This window comes from Linepithema humile, chromosome 3 (genome assembly GCF_040581485.1).
Source record: "Linepithema humile isolate Giens D197 chromosome 3, Lhum_UNIL_v1.0, whole genome shotgun sequence".
NCBI classification, from domain to species: Eukaryota; Metazoa; Arthropoda; class Insecta; order Hymenoptera; family Formicidae; genus Linepithema; species Linepithema humile.
Window position 1 is genome coordinate 4,880,068 of NC_090130.1, and position 20,778 is coordinate 4,900,845.

General features: G+C 44.3%; 1 long non-coding RNA gene across 2 annotated transcripts in view; it reads left to right on the forward strand.

The window, feature by feature from the left end:
- Window positions 1-20,778, forward strand: part of LOC105676432 (uncharacterized) — a 202,142-nt gene that overhangs the window by 121,440 nt on the left and 59,924 nt on the right. For both annotated transcript variants that reach the window (XR_010889123.1, XR_001101388.2), the window contains one exon: window positions 18,781-18,946. This is a non-coding gene — a long non-coding RNA (uncharacterized lncRNA). The remainder of the gene's footprint in view (window positions 1-18,780; window positions 18,947-20,778) is intronic.

Genomic DNA, 20,778 nt, shown 5'->3' on the forward strand with positions numbered 1-20,778 from the left:
TTATATCACTTACAGTTGCCATCTCGCAATTTTTCCTTGCCGGTCGTAAATACAGCGTGCGTCCTTTTTCGCCAGGCGCGTCCCAACGGGGGTCGACATAAATCGCTCGATCCACTTCGCGCACGAAGCGAAGGAGGAGAGAGAGAGAGAGAGAGAGAGAGAGAGAGAGAGAGAGAGAGAGAGAGAGAGAGAGAGAGAGAGAGAGAGAGAGAGAGAGAGTGGGAGAGTGACGATCCGTGTACGTATCGTGGGAGAGCGGGAGAGAGAAAGAGAGAACGAAAGAGAGCCCCTCGAAAGCGGGCTTGGCAAGAGCGAGTAGGAACGATGCGAGTTACGAGGACACCTCGTCGTAAAGATGAAGGCGCCTCCGCTCATAGCTGCTCCCTTCGTCCGAGGACGGCGTAACCGTCCAATTGACTCCCGTATATACCGCGGAGGAGGCATGATTCAGCCTGGCCGATCGACTACCACGCTCGCTACCGCCGACGACTCGTGATGCTCGTGACCCGAGAGCCTCCACCGTATACGACGATCCTCCTTTCGAGGATCGATCGCCTCGCGCTACCGGCGCGGCGCAAGCCGCGCCTGAGGATTTCGCGGACTGATACGTCCGGCCTTTCGATCGTCCGAGGCATCGACACGCTCACAATTCCCAATTTACACGGTCTGACTCAATATTGTAATAATATTATTAAATATGATCATTTATAATTTAGAAAAACATGTTATTAAAAATTACATATCTTATGAGTTTTAGTAAGAGCTCAGTAATTATTTTTACACATTGAATATACAATTTTTATTTCTTTCAAACATATTAACTTGTCACTCATACCAAATATATTTTAAAATACTTTAACGTCGTGTGATATATTTGGGCGACGCTCTTCCGAAAGAGGTCCGACTTCATTGCCGTGCATCTTTTTATTACCTTGCGTTCTCGAAAAAGTTGTATACTGTCAGGCACGGCATGCCAGCGAGATGCCTTCAGGCTCTATTAAAATCACCTTCCTCGTGCTGAGATGTAATGGTTAGAACCTAAATGATGTAAAGCTTCGTGAGAGCTAGTAGTATTTCGATATTACATTTCAGTCTCCTAACTTTTAACATAATTTCCCAATTAGGCACACAAATATTATATCACACGTTATTAATCTTTTTTTTTTTTTGCCGGAGATAAATAAGAAAATGTTAAAATTAAAAGAAATTATATTTCTCAATTAACAAGATATCAATTTATTGAAATTCTTTAAAGTATTTTTTTAATTAAACATGATAGAATTTAAAAATTTACTTTACCATAAATGTAATTTTCATTACATGTAAAGTCTATAAGAGGCTGCACCGTGCTCCACGTATAAGCGGATCAAACCAATTTAATGAAAAAGTCATCGTCGTAAACCGGCGATTCAGCCATTAATTACGCAAACGAGAATCAGCTAATTATACGGAGTAATAATGTCCTTTTTGGACGCAGCTGCCTGGCAGAAGACACAACGCGTCATATATGAACATGTAGTTCATGCCCCGTTCTTTTTTCAGGTCGACCTTTCAGGTCAATAAGATTACGAAAGGGAAAAGAGAGATCAGAGTTAACATTTTTTTACACCACAATAAATCAAATTTTATAAACGTTTTATGTCAGATCCGAAATTGTTCTACTCTCTATCGCGTTGAAAAACAACCGTGTCTCTTGATATTATTACGTCGTGCGTCGATATTTTTTGAGACGACGAGAAGATTTGCGCGACGTGTGCGATCGCGCTGATACAGGTGATGAAATATACGCGATACCGGGCGAAGACACGCGTGAAAGCACGTGCAACGTTAATGGATGTAAAAACAAATTATGGAAGGGGCTGGTAATTAACCGCTCTTAATCGAATTGCGCAAAGCGGCTCGCGAAATTGTAGCATTAATCACCGCGGAACGATTTTTCCGTCCTTTCATTCTCAGCATAGTCACGCGACGTCGAATTAAGAACGGGAATGTAAAGCGAAGAGCTGATAAAAATAGAAATGAAAATATAAATACTAAAATCGAAAGACGGCAATAGCATATATGTGTATATGTATAATAATATCGTATAACAAGCGTATAATAAATATATAAATCTATATGTTGTGACCAGAATTTACATCTTCTCTAAAACATTTATTTAAATAATGAGCTACATTTTATTCTTTCTTTCTGTCTTAAAATTTCTCAATAAAATTTGTTAGCATTTTTTTAAATATCTGAGATTTAGCAATCAATGTTTATACGGACTCTAGAAACACGAAGCAATCCGGGATCGCCGACCGACAATCGGATTATTTAAGAGTTTGAGTTATTTAAACCGATCATTAAAATTGATTACGATACCGTTCCTCGTGAGCGTCCCACGCGCCGCACACAGACGGCTAAATAATGAACGTGGCACGGCCTACCGCGTTACATTAATCAAAGGACACTCGGATGCTCGCGGCATCCGTCGTATAGCCGCGAAAGATCAGAGAAAACATACCAGGCGTTACCGTTGTGCGTTTTTTAACCATTGTATTATGCTTATATTAAAAATGATTGGTTGTACGTTCTATCTTCTTAACTTTGACTTGTTAGAAATTTTTTAGGAGTGGTGAAAGTTATTCTTGTTTTCTTAACAAATGCAATGCGATGGCTCTGCCATGATCATAATAAAATGTTGAATAATTCATTAAACATCTTAAAAATATCTCAGTATATATGAAGATTAAATTATTAAAATTATTTGAAAACCAAATATATAAATTTTAAAGCAGTATTTATAGAAAGAGCACACCTCGGATTTAAGAATAAAAGAAAAATCCGCAAATAAGTGCACTGATTCTAATGATCGTGAAAGATTCGAGGCGCGTGAGATCCCACGACCGATCACGTTTTTTGACTTTCAATCTCGCGTAATTGATCGCACCGGCTGTCACGCTCGAATGAAGTCATTCGAGCTTATCTGCGTATCGCGCGTACATTAGCCGCTCTAGCGCCAGAGTTCTCACAGTCCGCCATGGACGTAGCTTAGATACATTAGATCCTTACTCGATCGAATAACCGGCAGTCATTCGTATTCCTATTCCTACCCTCGTATCGAAGTCCGCGCCAGCAGCACGCGCGCCCATCCATAAAATACGAAATGTGCGATCCGCGGTATCATTGATGTCTTGCGGAAATTGGCACGGTGAAAGCATTATCCGACCGAAGCCATCTTCGATCCTCTTTTGCACAGTCATCATCGCGTAAATTATACGAGACACGTCGCGAAATATTAACGGGCATGCGTCGCACGAATAAGCGACGTTTAGAGATATGATGCCATTCTTTTTCCAATCGATCCGCATCGAATGGCAAAAGTTAGTTATTTCAATTAAAGTGCATGCAAATGTGTAACAAACATTTTTTAGCTGTTACAATTTTGATAAACATTACTATTTTGATGTCGTAAATTAAAAATTGCTTGATAATTCAATTATTAAGTCAATATATTAATAAAATATAACGTAGAACATTATGTGTCGTCGACATAATTTTATCTGCAATTTTATAACTTCTTATGGTTTTTTTATTATTGCGAGATTAAGACGGTCGAATAGTTCTCGTAACCGAGACGAAGTAACATTATCTGATTCTACGATCTGGAAACGAGCAAAGATGGGCGAGCGATATCCACCGATTCACGAGCTCGTAAAGATAGTAGGAATTTATTGAGCGTTCGATTCTCAGCCGCGATCGAAGCCGGTCGATCGGCATTCGGCTCGCGGTAGATCGCTTTCACGCACTTCGAACTTCGAGAGAAAATCCGACATCGTGTTTTTCGTCGATTCACGTCGATTTCGTCTTTCGGAATATTTTTTTTTTTCTTTGTGTGCGCGCTGCCTACTGAAAATAAGAGAGACCTGATTTCGCTCGCCCACGAGTAGAAAGTTCCTTCGTTTGTCAGCCGACGAGAAAAAAATTCGCGGAGAAAAAATATAACTGTCGCTCCGTCCGCAAATCAGACCTCTACAAGCTCTCGCGCAACATTGAATACATATTTTTTAATTAGTCGGAGTTAAGACCGCGTCGTGCGCGCTCCACACGCAAAGCCGTGCATAATCCGATACTGCTGTATCTGCTTTCTTCTTTCCACCCGTTCGTTCTCTCTGCACTCTGTGTGTGCCGCGTGTATGCGAGGTATCCGTGCGGACGTATACCCGGCAATCCGTTCGGTCGAGGCACAGATGGGAAGATAAATCTTTTATTTTGATCCGCCTCGTCCCGTTAAGATAAGTAAATATTTATCCGTAGATATTATCAAACGATAGGATCTACGATTGAATCAGCAAAGCGTAATGTGCGATAATGTTGAAACAATCAGTTTTAATTGTTATAATTAATTCAACATGTATTAAAGCACAAGAATTGTTGCATAAATACTGAAACAGAATTTTGTGAGAATCTCACAGATCTTACGGTTGGCACATGCAAGTGAGAGCATGTTTGTAGAAATTGTAGAAATGCGCGCTGTGTTTTTACGTACTCTTTCTGATGAATGCCAGGCATTAAAGGTGAAATGTTTTTCTATGCAAAGAAGAAGAGCCGCACACTGAAAAGATTCGCGCGACCGAATCTGAAATTCCAACGTATAGCTACCGATAAATCAGCGATGAATAGAAATGTCGCGTCTCCATTAAATTTCTTGCTCTTCAGCTCGGCGCTTCCATCGCATCGCTGGCTCGGAGACTATTATTTATCCAATAAAATTTATAGTCAATCGCGGCCTTGAATTAAGCCGTATTGTGCAATCCTGGATCGGCGCTACATTATTTCTTTTTTTTTGTCGATCTTTTCCTTCTTTTGCGATTATTTGGTCGAAATATGCGGAATACCGGTTACGTTATAATGCAAAAAAAAATCGACCGCAATGATCGACGGTCATTGATCTTGATTGCAAAAAGTTATGTATCAGCCCAAATGTTAATTTACAGGCGCGGCTACAATGTAACATTTAGTAATCACGTCGAATTCTTTCGTTAAATATATATAGTATATATATTTATACCTTGGATACATATAAATGTTGGTGTCTTCGTATAATTACATAATTCATTCCCAACGTGGACAAATTATTTCTCGTGCAGAATATCTGAAAATATTTTTAAATGCTCAATTAATATGCATAAAAAATTAGAGAAAAAACTGGATATGATATAAATCTTTTTCATTATTCGACAAATTTTTCTATCTACTTTATACATGCAACTATTTTTTTATATATCATTAATTTTTATTATATTAGCTTCACTTTGTATATCTATTTCATTATTTCTGAAAAATAGTAAGCAAATTAATAAATTCAATCAAGACAAAATCAACAAATTAATTTTTTTATTCAAAATTTTGAACGAGATTATGCAGTCTCTCTTTTAATAAGACACGTGCCGTAGCTGACAACATAATACATAGAACGATAATAATTATAACAAGCTATTTAATTGCTTCATTAGCACCGACGAATTACACGCGACCGCGGCACGTCACTGCGGCAGGAGTGCTGCGGCTCATTAAAACGCAATGATCTCCGCCGCGATGTAATAATTAACAGCAACAATTTGTACCACCGTTATTACACCATCGACGAGACCATCTTCGGAATTTCCGGTACTTCGCGGCCGGCAAGATGCGGGGAAGCAACCGGAGCGAGGAGAAATTAGAGACAACCAAAGTGTTCCTTCTCATTGAAAGCTTCCTCTCCGAAGAAAATTACGGCAGCTCTCTACGACCACGTATGGTGTTGTTTATGAGGTCGCAGCCAGGAAAGAGTCGTAGCCTGCACGTGGAGTCTCTACTCTCATTAAAATGTATATTCAAATTTTTTTAAATTTTACATCGCCAAAAACGATATCACATTAAACGGCATGTGGTTATGTAGATTAACTCGAAATTTTTCCATCAAATTTATACGACGTTTAATCACCAATTAAGAATTATCTACAATTAAATCAATCTGATTCTCATGAATAATGATGAAACTCATTAAAAGTGATTTACATAGTGAAGAAAATGAAATGAGGTAACATTTAAAGTTCGAAATTTGATGTTTTGTTAAAATAAACAATAATGTATTTAATTGAATCCACACTGGAATCAGCGGTGCGTGCGCTTACAAGGTCGCGAAGAAAGAAGTCTTGATCCGTATTTAGTTTTCGAAGTACAGAGACCGTGCAGGGAAGACAATCGCGCGGAGGGAGCGATGGCGGTTCGCGTGCAGAACGGGCGCCGGCCGTTGTTGCATTCTAGATTGAGACGACTCTCGGCCAATCTGGGATACCGAGGGCTTGTTTACGAGGCCGTATAGCCACTGATATTTACAATGATGTCGTATGCGCGCATGTAAAATCGTTGCGTCACGATCGTGCGCGGACGCCCCACCGGCTTTACGCTCGACATACATCTCGACGTACGCGTTGTATTCATGACTTTCGGTCGTTGCCCGAAACCAGCAAGCGATGCTGAGAATAATTACGGTCCAACGCAGAAGCTTAAACATTGGAATAATTTTATAATAATCGGACGCGATAAGCAACGCCATGTTAAAATTAATAAATTGTTATTTAATCGTTTCAAAATTAATCGATTACTGTTGAATTGATTCTTATTGTTAGAGTTCAGATTTGTTAGCGTGAAATAAAGTTTGTATGTATTTATTATCTCGTAATTATTTTTCTTATTACTGCCGACAAGAGCCGGTTTCAACCGCAGAGTTCGTTTCGTAAGCTGCACTTTGATTCCGAGTACGCGTCCCTATTAGATGGAGGCGGAAGCTGAGACTTTTTTTACACGCAGCACGTCGCGAGAACGGATCAAAGAGCGGACCGATCGAGCGTCTCAAGGGCGCCGATCTTCCGCGTGTCCTTTCGCAGCGGTTTTATTATACAGACTCGGGATACACGGAGGCTCTGCTTCGAATTGTAATCGGGGAGAAGCGCGATTTCGTCCCAATAAAGTCTAGTGAAATGCTAAACAGTTATTTACAATCTACGAATTTATTGGGATACGACCAAAGGTCGCCGTGCAATTCTTCATGCGAGATTGTTCGGAGAACGCCGATAGACTAGATATTCATCATTCACAACGGTTGTGAAAAATCTTTCTTGGAAAAAGGCGCGTTATATAAATAATGTTACATTCAGAATTTTATATTCTTCGCTTTTTGCAGAAGCTCGTCGCTCGAATAAATTTATCCGCCCTCTTTCCGAATCGTTGCGTCGTGTGACGCGTTGCATACACTTAAAATATGTATCCGGCAAGGTGTGCAACCACGAAGCGTACGAGATACAGATATTACCGTGAATTTGTTATGACTCTAAATTAATACCAAGAAGAGGAGGAAAAAAAGCAGCGGTGGCGAAAGAGGAGCAAGGCGACAGGCGAAGATTACCGGCAATCGAAACTGGCGTATTTTCTCCGGACGTAAAGTCCAAAGGTAGAGATGTAATTTCATGCAAAGGAGCCGGGACCTCGCCGATCCGTATTGCCGGGCGAGGGAGGGGGAGAGAAGAGTAGGAAGAGAGCGACGGGGTGATATACGTTACGTACGGCAGGTAGTAGCTGCAGAAGTATCGAGAGAAAGAGAAAGAGAAGCGGAAAGAAAGAGAGAGAGAGAGAGAGAGCGAGGCGGCTCCGAGGAGCGAATACGGCATGGGAACGTATGTGTACGTGTATATTTCGCGGCGGGGAAGCGCGGGAGGAGCAACGGGAGCGGGTAAGAATGTACACCGAACTCCCGACATAACGGGTAGCAATGTAACCAGATCACGACGAGGGAACGCGCGGGTCTGCCTTTCGCGGAGAGCGGCGAGGGGCGCCGGCGGCGGCGGCGGCGGCAACGAGCCGCGTACGGCAGCCGCAGGTATCACGACGACGCGGGCATCGCGATTATTAACAATTACAATTGATTTAGCATTGTTCTATGAGCGCGTGGTGCATTATTCAAATTTATTCAAATCGATGCCACCGCGCGCGCGGTCGGAAGGAGAGGCGGGTCTCCGATCGGCGCTCTGCACGCCGATCGACTGTATGCCCGCTCGAACGTATATGCCACGTGCAGCCGTGTCGAACCGAGAGACAGATCGAAGACAATCGTGCATACTGAAGTGATAAGCGCAAAGGATAAATCTATTGTTAAAGGCATACTTACGAGGGAAAAGATCGTTCCGCGCCGCGGCCGATTGTGATATGGCGAACGGGCGAATTTGCCGCGGCGACTCCTCGAGGGTGTCGATGGACCGTTAGCCGTGTCATGGGACTTATTAATTTGCATGCGGATCCCCGGAGCGGCCCGCCGATCGCGACGATCCGGCCTGCTCTCGGCCCGTATATGGCAGAAGCGAGTCGTCCACCACCGCTGCTCCACTGAGCACGCGGGCGCTTGCAAACGGGACGCATCGAAGTGCACTTTATATCATTGTGATATAATCCGGCGTCGCGCCCGGGCTCTTATAAGGATTCACCCGCGGCAAAATTCTTCCGTCCGCTTTCACTTTTCGCGCACTGACGGAAAAGGGAGCGCGGAATCGTTTCATTTGCACGGATTTTTCGTGGCAAATCCGCGTGAGAGAAGTAGCGCGCGTTTCTTACCTTTTATATCGCGCTCGTGATACGCCTAATTTACGCGGTGCCACCGTGCGCACAAGTATCACACTTAAAAATATAATTTATTTTACATCTTAATTTCTCTCGCCTCTCTCGAACCCGAGATGCGCTCTTTACGCTACATTCCTTGCTCACTTGCGCACGTGTCCGTATGTGTGTTCTGTTAACTTTTATCTTAATGTTCGCACGGTCTTGTTGCGCGTACGCAAGGAAACAAAATATAATGCAAGATTCATGAGAGATGACAGGTTTTAATTTTATAAACATATTTCTTAATGCGTAGAAGTCGTACAAGCTTCGAATCGTCCCCTTAATCTCTCTTTCTTCATTTTCATCGTCTCGGTCCAAAGGCGGATCACGCCGCACAATCGTTCAGCGTTTAATGATAACTCGTGCATCTGACATCGATCACGTTCGACCGAGTCGAGTCGTTCGATTAGATGAGTCATTAATGAAGGTTGTGGCATCGCGCGTTGCGGCATGCACCATTCGCTCTCCGTGCACATGTATGAGCACGTAGCCGGCGGTATGTGTAACCGTGCAATTCTCTTTGTACGTAATCTCGGTATTCCATCGCGAGCCGATCGCGGGCTATCTGACTGCGGATTGCTTTCCGATACCGTAACTACTGTAAGTAGATCGCGATGCGAGACGTTTCGAGTGTCGCGGCGCTCTCGAAAGAACGGCGGAGCGCGTGGTCGGCGCGAACGTCTGATCGTAATCCTGGATCAAGGACTTGTAATCATTAGTTCATTATCTAGTTCGATGAACATTCGAGAAAGATGTAGGAAGGGAGAAACATTTATCGGCATCCTGAGGCTAAGGGAAAGGTGAAGGGTAAATAGATAAAGCTTTAATGTGCGCTAGATTGAATCACCTGTAAAAGCGGCATTCATTATAATCGAATCAATCATTCTGTAGAGAGTGCGAGTCCATTCGAAAAAGATCGATTTCTTATCTAAAAATAAAATCTACATTAAATTGACTTTAATGTAAATACATTAAATGTACATTAAAGTAAAAAATAATTGAAATTGCAAAAGTGTCACAATTTTTTTATTTATGCTTTAAAATGTCAAAATAATTTTTATCCTTTTGCTAAATCACTTACTGAACACTATTGCCACTATTTTTCTATACATGCTGAATTCTCTGAAGAAATAAATTATCAAATAGATCAAATTTTTGTAAATTTGTTTTACAATTATAGAAATTTCTGTGTAACAGCATCGGCTCACATGCGGATTACCTTGAAACAGATTTTCGAACATTTCTCGCTTATCGTAATTATAGTTTCTACTTTGAACGCTAACTGCAAAATTATTAACGTTAATAAAACCGCAACAGCACTTATTTATCAATGTGACTCCGTGAGAACTCGCTAGGTGTACGGAATTACACTGATTCTTTATATATTGCGGTTTGCGGTCAAAATGCGATAATCGCTAAGAAAAGACTCATACGCATCTTGTTGCCATTTTTTGTTCGGAGTAAAAAGCACCTCGTCATCCAAACAGACACAGGATGAACTTATGAACGCAAATAAAAAGCTGTGAATATATACAGTTACCCACGTATGTATAATGCTTTTTTAAATCGCATTTAATGCGCACAATGACTGGATCTAATAGTGATTACTTTGCTCGAAAGGAGTTTTCGAGATCGTAATCGAGTCGGATGCCAGAAAGCGGCCTCTCTCTCTCTCTCTCTCTCCCTCCCTCTCCCTCTATGCATCTCGAAGAAGTGTCCCACCTGCGGCGACGAGGTGCCGCGTGCGATGCCCTTATCCGACCGAAATATACTTTCGCCACTTGCGCGAATCCCCGGAGGCTCATCCTCCGATATTCAGCGCGATGTCCTCTCTCTGTCTGTCACCTGACGCGCCGCCGACGTATACGCACCACCGGGCCTCTCTCCGCTTTTGGCGCTCCTCACCGCTTTTCGGTGCCGCGACAAATTGGAAATTACCCTCTCGCGCGCGCGCGGTTGTTGCGAGATTGAGATTAATTGATTTTTTCGACGAGCGAGAACTCTCACCGCAACCCACGGCCGCCTCGCTTTACCATTTTCGGACGAAACTCACGATCGAGATCGTGAGAACCGTGACGTGCGCGGGGAGCGCTAGAGCGCCTCGGGAGAGGAAGAAGAGGCGAAATGAGGCGAAGAAGCTCCGCTTTCCTCGCGCGCCGGATTTCGCCCGTGGATGTTGCGTCACACACATCGAAAATATCGAGGCAAGTGCGCCGATGGCCAAGATAATCACGATAAGACGCGAAGAGAGGACAGGAAAAAAAATGTATAAAAGTGATGCGGCAGCGCTCCCTCGACGCGCTCATAATTGCTCCCTGCCGAAATTGGACCGGCTCGCTTATTCGCTACGAGAACTTTTTCCCCGAAAGGGGGGGAGTGAGAACGAGTGCATCGTCGGTGTGATGCGTAAGATTGGCCGACTGTTGGGTACGTCGGGATAATTAAGCGACTGTTTGAATTAGTCTCGGCATCAATCTTACTCAACGCGCGACCCGATCATCGACGATGTTTCTCGCGACGCCGCGCGCCAAGAGAAGATAAATGCTCGCGCGCTACGCCGATCGTGAAAAAAAAAAAAAAAAAATTACGCAAAGGTGTTAATCGTTAGTTCAAGTGAGATCATCTCGCTTCGATCGCGTCGCGTCGCGCGATACCGATTTTACAGCTTACGATCTTTCAATCCGTCGTTACTTCGCTCGACGTACGCGACAATAACGGACGGTCTTTATCAAGGGCGTAACCTTTAAAAGGGGCAACATTGCCGCCCGGCGGCAATATATTAAAGCGCGGAGCACGTAGACACCGCGCTTCAAAAGACCCCGAGTTTTAGCGCCGAGCGCATAGCTCGCGGCTGATTACGAGATGGTAAGAGTGTGCACGCCGCTGGTAGTTGTAACTGGACGAGTAATATAGGGGCGCTGCTCGTAACTCATAAGCAGGATTATTAAATTAATACGAGCGGACCCACCTCGCGCGCGGCTCGCCGCGCGAGGAGGTAACCACAGGTTTTCCCTGGTTATACGTCACTAATGACATTGGCCGGTCGTTTAGACGCTAGGAAAGGCATGCGCGCGAGCGAGCACATCCGCGAACACGGTGCAGCGAGTGCTTTGATTACTCCGGCTGCGTTTTTTGCGGATACATCGGTTATTTATTACTCCGCTTTGTTGCGGAAGAGACTGCTCCACTCGATTTCTGAACGCGGCTGCGTAAAAAAATAATATTAATAATAATCATCATAAATATCTACATAGACGAAGAAAGCATTAACGCTTGCTCTTTTTATATAAGATAAGCGAAAATAATTTCTTTGAAAAAAAAAGATGAGAACTATACTCTATGTTGGAAAGAAACGAGACACTTAATAACGAAGAACGGAGCGAAATCACTTTCTCTCGCTCTCTCTCTCTCTCTTTCTCATTCAAAACTCGTCACGCTTCCCGACGCTTGACGCGATCCTACGCAAGACCGCGTCGCGTTTCCGTCTATCCTAATTTTCGCACCTGTCTGCGGGAGTCGTGAAGCACTCGCGCCAGCATGCTGCTTCCCACGCGAAAGCAGTAAACATTAATTGAAATGTCACTCCCGCGCCGCGACATTTTCACCCAGCATTCACCGCGCACGCGAGCTTCGCGGCGCTCGCCACGCTATAACTCGGGTCCGCGCGGCTCGCCGTATCACTTCCTGGTACACCTTATTAAACTGAAAATTAACATAGCAGGAGATATAGTCTAACATAGCGGGGTCCTGTGAGCTCTGCTTCGCGCCGAGTAGCGTGGCTGCGCGGGCGCAGAGCCCGAGAGAAGAATCGTGCAACGCCAGGGGGAAATTTATCACCATAGAAGCAATTAATGGGATTTTTCTGCGAGAGAGCCTCGCACGGATCCGCGGCTCACGATCGCGCGCGGTCGCCGCTCTATGCATCGTGGTCACGTCTCCTCTCGCGAGCGGGAGACCCGTACAGCGCATCCAACCTCTTCGCCGGAGAGGGAAAGAGAGAGAGAGAGAGAGAGATAGAGACGAGCCTCGATGCGAGTTGCCGTTGCGCGCGTATACACATCGCTTATGCAACAATCGCCGTCGTCGTCGTCGCCGTGCGAGATATTAAGGCCACTGCGAGAGAACGCCCGGCCGACGAAATCGTCGCTGCGATCATTAAAACACTCTCGGATAAACGCCGTGCGCGCCTGGACTTTTAATCGCGCGCTCTCCGAATGAGGATACGTCGCTCGAGGGCCGACGGTCCGCTCTTGATTATTGTTTAGAAATAAGACGGAAATAATCAATTTATTATGCCTCGATCGCGAATCGCGCGGAATACACGAGTGATCAATGATTAAATGACAGCTTACGCGATCCCTACCTATTGGACAGACGAACACACTCCGATTACGCGCGATCGCTCCAGGTAGTTTGCTTCCGTTGAATAGGGTGATTCGCAAGCCTGCTGATAATTGACGCAATTAAGCGAACGAGACGTGGATGCTTAGCGAGTGTATGATGTATGTGAAACATAATAGCACACAGTAGCATTTTCTTATGGACCATCCATAAAGCATGTTGATGTGTTTATTAAGATATTTTGAGATAAAGTCGTCAAGACATTATTTAAAAAAATAAATAAATGCAACTACTTGCAAATTATATTTTCACCTTAAAGTTTATTTTTCGTGCTGAATTATTTTTTTATCCTGAAGAGGTGGTCAATATTACAGTGTTGCAACCGGACGCGCGTCTCGAATACGTCGAGCAATCTCGCCGCTGGCGAGAAAATGATCGGGCTGATAAAATATCAGAATAAAATTGAGACACGCACAAGCGAATGATCGCCGAGGCGCGTGTGGATGGATGTAATACCGAGCAATCTTGGGCGCGATAGCGGTCGATCGACGCCATCGACCGAGTTTGACATTAATTGGCTGTAATTACGGGGCAAACCGCTTAATTAGGTGGACCCGGATCGACAGAGGCGCCAATTCCGAAATTTATCGACGCACTGCCCGTTGCGGAGGCCTCCACCGATCGCCGCGATCGAGGAAGAAGCGGGAGGGTAAACGGGGCAAGAAAAAAGGAACAGCGAAGGCGAGGAAGAAGAGGATCTTTCGCGGCCGGTGTGACCGCTATCGCTCCTCGCGATCTCGCCGATCGACGTTACAGAAGCGCCGGTGGACGCTGCCGAACCAACGCCGAACGACGTTAATTAACCCACGCTAGTATGCGTTCCCGCGTTCTATGTTGCGATGCGCACGATCGGCGATCCGCGCGATTTTTGCGCGTGGAGAACGATTTTTTCACGCCGCCGCCGCCTCTGCTGATATCTGCCGTTCGGAATCAACGCGCGCCGGCCCTTTCGACGCTTTGTATGCAACGGAGAACACTGCGGAAAGAAACTTCAACTTGAAGTTGTAGTACTTTGTAGGAAGATAGCCGATTCTTGCAATAAGCTAATCACATTATGCGCGATTCTATTATTTGTATCCATTTTTTATTCTATAACAATTTTAGATTAACTAAACTAGCTTCTCTGTAATTGTCGAACGTAACAGGGATTATATTTGCAACTTAAAATTATTCATTTAACATCACACATGCTAAATTTTTATAAAATTTATTGTAAGTACACCAGTCATTTATTTTTACGATGAATATTAACAAATATCTATAAATATCCATATGAAAAAATTCTATTAAAAATAATTTAAAATCATGGACAAAAATGATGGAAGATAAGTCTTGTATCACGCAATCTCGGTTTCCTTCCAATTTATTCGAGATTATTAACGATAAAAACATGTAGATTTGGATAAGTGGATCACTCTTGATACGTGTAATTTTCCATCACGCGAGCATATAAGAATCAATCATTCGTGACTTTCCACTATGATCAGAAAGCAATTTTTTTGTTGCGGTAATTATAATGAAATATAGTTGTTACGCACTATAGAATCGATAAGAAGTTTTATAATTAGCATTTCATCACGATACGATATCGTGACTCCTAAGTTAAATAGCATCACGCTACGCAACTCGTCACGTAAAATGTCTAATGACTCGCTGATCCCGGCGTGTCTTCTTCAAACGTGATTTCCTATTAGTGACGCACGATCAATAAAATCCTCGTGACATTCAGCCGATCCCTGCTCGGTCAGAAAGTAGCGGTGAAGCGATCGATCGATCGCGGTGCGATGGTCGGTGTGCAGTTGCATCGCCTCATCGTGGACTCGATCGTCTCGTAACGGCTGGAGCTTAGAGACAGATAGCGCGGCTAAATGTCACTACAAGGTTTGCTTAATCGAGGGATTGGTTCACACGACTCATCCCGTTCCGTTTCCCCGGCCAGCTAACTGGTCTACGAGCGAGCTATTACCGTCACGCGATCCCGGCGGGATCGTTTGACGTCCGGCGGCCGAGGTTGTGCGGTACCGAAAGGGATCGGCGGAGCGCCGAAAAAAAGCAGACACCGGGAAAAGGTTGGTCGTTTCCTCGACTGCAAGTACGGCAAGGTGTCGATCTGTCGCAATATTATGCGTTTAAGAAATATTTTTTTAATCGATTGTTTAGTTAGCTCTGCGCAAAGATCTTTATTTTGATTTCAGATAAAAGGTAGGGCTTAAGTGAGTAAATTTTAGATTAAAAATTTTGAATTAATCGAGTTCCGCCTTTTATTTATTCCCTGCAATGATTAAATATTTTACTACTTCCAAGTCATTGTTGTTTATTAATATTACACTTGTCTATCCGTTATCAAAATGTATCGGTATGCGATATTTCATGCGATTAGCCGACCGACTTTCTTCTCGTGCGATCGCCGAGCGCGGCATCGACGACGTCGACGTGAACGTCGGCGTCCACGAGGAACGACGTACCTGCGGCCGTCGTGTAAAACGTCGAGACGTCATCCGTTTTGACGATTACAAGACCCGAGGATAGTTCCGCGGGTCGGCATGGCGTGCTCGCGCGTGCAATAAGAACGGAACACGATCGGTGAGCCGCCGATCACGCCGATCGCGGGGCGAGTCACCACTCCTACAGGTGACTCACTCACCACTCACTCACTATTCACTGACGCGGCGACGGCGACGGCGTACTTCTTCGCGCGCGAGAAAGAGAAGAAAACGAGGCGCTTCCCACGTCCCGAAACTCTCTCGGTTGCTTTTCAATTCGACCCCGCCCCGGGCGACGTTGTTTCTCGTCGCTCGCTGGACTATAAATCGATCCCGCTGAACAGTAGAATCGCGCTCGCGCGCGTCGATTAGAATCTCCGGATCGCCGCCGGATCCATAATTCGCTGGAGCTCTGGAGCGTCGACTTATCTCTCTCGATTGCGAATGACACAGTCCTGACCTTCGCACTCTATCGTTTCATTTTACTCCAGCCAAAATCAATCATTATCGCCGTGCAAGGAGAAATTGTCCATGGAGAAATTTTGATTATCATTATTAAACAGCTGTAAACTGTGTCTTAATCTCGTATAATTTGTAACGTGTGTTACATTCTGGAAGCAACGCGCACGTCTGTCAAGTTCCAGCTCATAATTGCAGAATTTATTTCCATTAATACGCATGGGTCAGTTTCAATGGTCAATTTAATAATTTTATTTAAAAAAAACACTTTTATAAACTGTAATTTAACGTCCGAGCTTCTCATTACAATACGTGGTAATTAATTTTTTTGTCACGCAGAAAAAAGCAGAAAATAGCGAGATTAGCGCGAGGAGATGAAGCGCGATCCTCCCTCGTTTCCGTACCATCGATTGTCATTCATAATTTATTAAGGGATTCACGGTAAGCGGTCAAGGACCTCGCGCTTCTCAGGGCCGTGAAAGTTCCTTGAGAGCTCAGACCTGAGAGAGGTGCATCATGAGAAACTCAAATGGGATCGTTGTAGATGCGATCCTATCGATTCGACGGCTACCGCACCGCCGCGTCGTTCTATCTTCTCGGCAAGCGAAAGGATTCTAGCATTAATAATGATCTAAGAATACTGGGACGAAATCATACGTATCACCGTAATCGATCTCACCTTTATCATCTCCGACTAAGATGGCAGACTTTCTCATTTTTTTTAGAACACTGCCGTTCGTCGCATCCTAAAGAAATTGACATTGCATTTTTGCAATTTATCAGGGTTGCAACATTTCTGCCGATACAATCGGAAAATTAATAACATTACTTACTGAATTTCTATAGGATCGAAACCTTGCTCAAAAGGCGATTACGTTCATCGGCATGCCATAAATCTCGCGATTAGAATTACACTGTTATTACATTAATCATCCTTACTTAATCCCGAGTATTCCCGTATCGGCGAATTATCGTAATCCGCGATTCTCGAACGATAAACGTTTAATTGCCGACGTATAGTCCAAGCATTGTAATACGTATATCAGAAGTGGAACTCCGTCCGCCTGCGATCGCGCGAACTTTCCGACCAACATCAGCCGGCCGATCTCACGATCTTACCGGGCGATTGTCAAGACACGATCGACCTTGGTTAAAGGCAGGTATAACGTTATGCGGCAACCGGCGTGGAGTTAGGAATCCCGTAATCCGCGGCATCTTTACCTCCGAAGGCCCGGGGGATGGCGTTATCCCTGAATCTTCGACGGCGGCGATGCAGGCGCTAACAAACCGCGCGCAAGTAAAACGAACGTGCGCCTTAAAGTCGATAAGTGCCTGCGTTTCACGTAAGTGTGTACCGCGAAATGATCAGTAGTACGTAATTTTTGGGATACGTTTCGTGTGATTTATCCGACGTAAAATTGCGCGTACGTGCTTGCTTGCAGACTCTATTGCAGTAATATGACATTTAGAAAAAAATATTCTTTTAGTAATATTTAAAATTTTGGAGCGCGTAGAGATGAAAGAATTAATTAAACTTTTATCAAAATTTCTTTTTCATATCACAATTCTGTAATAGAATATTGCAATTATATCGCAATAACTTTATATATTTGAGTGAAATCGCTCTTGAAGTTACATTACTTTGACGCACTTCTTCGGCAATTACTGTTACAATATTCTTCCTGTTTCGCACGCATGTAACATATTATTTTACCTTGCGACACGGCGAACAAATCACGGCATCCCGCCGAGCCGGCGAGACAGTCTCCGAGAAGCGCGCGCGGAAGTTCCACGAAGCCGAAGACAAAAGGAGCGCCCGCGTTGCGTCGCGAGCAAACCGCGCGCATGTCAATGCTCCGGCAATTAAACCTTGTTTGGCGTGAACGCCATGCCGTTTCGTTGCGCTCGTACTTTCCGCTCGGCCTACCTGTCCGCCTCGCCAACTGCGAAAGTACTCGTAGAAGCGCCGCGCTGATTTATTTCCGCGGCCTCTAAACGACCGCTCGCTTTTTTCACGAGGATCAGCGCATACCTGCCTGCTTGCCTACCTCGTCACGATGAGCCGTCAACCGTTTGTCGTCGTTGTGTTCGCGGTAGCCGCAAAGCTTCTTACACGAGCCGCGAGCAAACTAGAGCAGCGTTTTTCCGCTGGAATGAAATTCCGGAAGAGATGGTTTTTTTTGCGTATCAACTTGACCGATGCGACCGCCTACGATACAGAGAGTGATTGCGACGCACTGTCGACACTGATCGATGCGCGATGTTCTAAATCGATTCGCGTCTCGAAATGGTTCGACGCCGACTTGTTGATCGATAGCGACAGTCAAACAGAATATCAATAAATTTCGTTGATCGCGCATAATTACAGGGAATACGCATTCATTTGCATGGCGAGGTTATCAGATCGCTGCCGGCAGGGATGAGCGACGTGCGTTATATCCCGTCGTAATTACCGCGCGATGCTTAATTGGTAATTAGCCGGTGATATTTCGCTCTATGAGTAATTAATAATAATTTATTAATAACCGTGAAAGGGAGAGAGGAAAGGTGGAACGTGAAGCATTAAATCCGCGGATGATCGTCCGCGGAGGAGAGTGAAAGAGGATCCACGAGGATCGCTACAGTCACTTACCTGTTATCCGTGAGAGTGTCCGGAGGCAGGCGCGTACAAAATTTCTCGCGCGGTCTCGAGAGCAGCTGGCAGATGAGCGGCTCTCAGGTGCTCGAAATTAAATTAACATCATTAAATTCTTTTCCGCAGGGTTGCGACTCCGTTACGCGGACGATGGGGCAATAATGGACCGGATCGCCGACGGAGCGCCAGCGGAGAGAAGACAGTTTCACGCAGCACGCAAATTACAAATAAATACAAAGCGAGCGTGCGTCGCGAAGCGGAGCGGATACCACGCATACGTCGTTGGAGAGCAGTGAGTATGGTCCCGGTCATTAGTTGCAATTAACCATGACGACCGTGGCATTCCCCGCGGATTTATGTACTAATTACGCTAATTAATTTATCCGCTGCGCCGGTGAACGCGTTCGCATGGACCTGCTTCTTGCGCTCTCTGACATATATCGGTCGCGATGCGCGCGACTCGCATTCTTCGCGTTGCATAAACGCGGAGTATGCGTAGCGCGCGCGATTGCCTTAATTACGATATGTAATTAGAGAAATCTAGTTGACGTATATTAGAGCACTTTCACGACTTGTGACACTCTGCGCTCTTTTCGCGACGAAGAGTCGGTACTTCACTGGAGACGTGACGCAGTTCCACGTATAGATGCTTCTCGGCTTACGCAAAAACTCATTATACTAACGAAAATTTTATGGAGAGATTAAAAAGTATAAGGTTTTTGCTTGCCGTCGCCATTTTTTCACTTTTCAAAATTTATTGAATAATAAAAATTATTGTTTATGGCCTCAGAAAATATTTATGCAATTATGCAGAAAACAATTACAGATTGCATAAATAAATCTGTTCGGTACTATAATTAATCTTATTGCAATGAAATTAGAAGTAAAATGGACTTGCGTAAATAATTGCGAAAATAAAATTTTAAATAGATCGGGAATCACATAATTGCGTAATTGCCGACTTACATTATATTATCAATCTACGGTTCGCGGAACTCGCCACTCGTTTCTCATCTTCTCTAGTGCCTGACTTGATCGAGGTTTCGCCCTCGCGGCTTTCTCACAGTACTTGAGATCCGCGCAGATTCGTTCCGCAAGTCAATGCCGAAAGGCGTCCTCACGGTGCGTGACTCGGATCGTGCCGGTATTATTATTGTTCGTACAAGCGATGTACACGCGTGTCACGCGTGCGATTAGAATTTCCTTGTTAACTCGAGCCCTTTAGGCCCGCCTGTGAGGCCGAACGGCGTACCGGCACGGCCCGGTGTATCCGGCACGACGCGCACGGTGCTCTCCGCGGAAAATACAATTATTCCGTTGCGTGGACAAAAATGTCCGAAGGTGAAAGCGGTCATGCGACTCGTCGTGCCATCGACTACGCTCCGAATTGCTCCAGTAATTGAAGACGCAGTTTCTCACCGGCATTCGTGGCACGCTTGTCCGCAAGAGGACTTACAGGTCATTGAAATTAAGCCTCTCCCCCTCCCTCAAGTTTCGATGACCCGAATCGTTCAAGTGAAGTATCCCGGGCATCGATAATTCACTGCCGTCAGAACGTGTGTGTCTTCTTCACTCGCTATAGATGTGTCTGAATACAAGAAAAGGATATGAAATTTATTTTTTCGTCTGTAGCTTAATTTCGAAGCTAATAATATTTAATTGCGAGTGAGAAAAGATTAATGTTCCGCATGTGACATGTAACGTTTTCTCTTCGGAAGTTTTTAATCGCAGAACGCAATGTTGTTCTCATTCTATTTACGGAATTAAATTATTCGAAACATTCTTTATTTATTTATAGAAACGTTTAGAACTAATAAATGCGACTTTAAAACGTAAACGTTGAATGTGCTAAATATCGTATTTAAACTTAAGTATCAGTGTTTATTTTCACTTGGACGCATAATGTGTTTGTTTTTATCGCGCAATGTGCAAGGTGTTCATTTTAAGATAATTCGCATGTTGTTTGCAAATCACTGAAAAAAAAGTCACGAGAAACACCTCATTATTCTTATCCCGTTGGGTGTAAAGACCTGCCGCAACGTGGCATCTATAGAAGGCGTTGCTGATAGATAGGATGACGTGAGTCATGGTCTCTAATTAATGAATTTGTTACGAGCGTAGCAA